The sequence below is a fragment of the Littorina saxatilis genome, linkage group LG1 (genome assembly GCF_037325665.1).
Source record: "Littorina saxatilis isolate snail1 linkage group LG1, US_GU_Lsax_2.0, whole genome shotgun sequence".
Classification (NCBI taxonomy): Eukaryota; Metazoa; Mollusca; class Gastropoda; order Littorinimorpha; family Littorinidae; genus Littorina; species Littorina saxatilis.
Window position 1 is genome coordinate 4,282,642 of NC_090245.1, and position 1,769 is coordinate 4,284,410.

General features: G+C 45.3%; 1 long non-coding RNA gene across 1 annotated transcript; it reads right to left on the reverse strand.

The window, feature by feature from the left end:
• Positions 1-247: 247 nt before the first annotated feature.
• On the reverse strand, positions 248-1,452 carry LOC138959701 (uncharacterized). Its single transcript, XR_011453784.1, has 2 exons — positions 1,140-1,452; positions 248-855 (listed from the first exon to the last, which is right to left on the reverse strand). It is a non-coding gene; the product is annotated as an uncharacterized lncRNA (long non-coding RNA).
• Between the last annotated feature and the right edge of the window lie 317 nt (positions 1,453-1,769).

The window sequence follows — 1,769 nt, forward strand, 5'->3', positions numbered from 1 at the left end:
AGAAAACAGGGTCTTTAATGGGAGGGAGTGGGATGTCTTGAAAGGTGGTTCCACTGGTCTATCAGCCTACCATTGGCTGTGAAAACGACCACAGTGTTACGGCTGGAATTTACGTGTGTATGTCTGTATGTATGTATATCTACTCCTATCAGAAATTGTGCGTGCTACTCTCTGTTTACTATCTAGCCTTCACACACACACACACACACAACACTCCAACCAGGCACAAAGACAAGAACACAGTATAGCCCTTTGCCCCTGCACCTCTATTAGAATGTTCAATAACACAACATAAACATATTATTATACATCCATTCTACAGATCACTTTCACTCCACATGAAAGTTCTATTTCTGTTAACACACAGAAATCTAACTGCACAAAATTACATACATGTTATTTTGTCATGCAGTCTACAATTCCCGTGCACACACATAAAACACTTTAAGCTTTGTTCCGTGAGAACCTGTCTGTCTCAATACACACGAAGTCATTGCCTCAAGCAATACTTCTGTCAATATTCACTTCTGTTACACACAGATGACAAAAACCACGACGCTCGACGTCTCATGGTTATTCACTCGGGAAACGTATCTCTGTACAGCTATCACGCTGGTTAATTGCTCTCAGTCGTACTCACAATATACAGTGGCACGCACTGCTTCACCCCACCCACACAACTGTCTCGTGTGGTGGAATGGGACGGGGTTCCCGTTTTGCAGCGCTTCACGCTGTCTCCCCTTCTGCGTTCCCACAGCTCACGGCTGGAGCGTGAGGGTAGAACCTCCCGTCTCGTTCCCCTTCCGCGACCCCTCTCGGCCCGGGATACTTCCGCGACCCACTCGGCCCGGGATGCTAAAATACACAAGTTTAAACTACCATAAGTCTCCATACTTGAATAAACTTTTCTGACATTCTTTATCACTACCGTCAACTAACTTATGCGGTTACAGTATATACACCCGCTAACTCATAAGCGACTTCCTTTCCGAAAAACATGTAAACATTCCCTTTTCAACAATGGCTGACATCAACTCACGCTTTTCAGCCAATTCACACATGACTCTCCCGGTCATTTCTCAAGTCAATATTTCCGAGCAAAATAATATCTCCGAGTAAAATATCAATTCAATAAATACCTGTAAACACAGCAATTGAATCCACCGATTCAATACCGGCACGAGTCTCCAAACGACCTCTAGCGCCCGGTGAGAAACTTTACTAGCAGGAGACACTTCTGTTCCTTTCAGTGGTCTCTAAAGTTCTGAGGCTGTATTATCTTTACAACGCCACCTCAGTCAATACTCCTCTCTGATTGGTCACCGACAATACTGCACTGCGTCAGTGACGTTTCACCGTACGGTGTCTACTCAAAGTTCGTGGCCCATGAAATTTTGTACACCTGAGTCACATAACTCCAATATACATCTATGTGCAAATCCGTTTGTCACACACAGTGAAATGCATGCAAGTCTAGATCTGGAATCGAGTACAAAGCCATAAGTAGAGAAAGGTAAGACGAGCGTTTCGCAAAACGAGGGAGGTGGCTGATGATGCTTGGTGCTGTCGATACTCGACTGGCAATGGAGCGAGGAACGTTATCGGTGTTTATAGCCCTGCCCACCTGTCGCTAGGTGTAGTAAGTTATTGTTGCCGTGAAGAATGGCATGGCTGACTCTTACCTGTTCCAACCAGGTAGGAGAGAGGGAGGGGATGAGAGAGAAAGAGAGAAGGGAACGAAAGGGGAGGGAATGAGAGAGAGAGAGAGA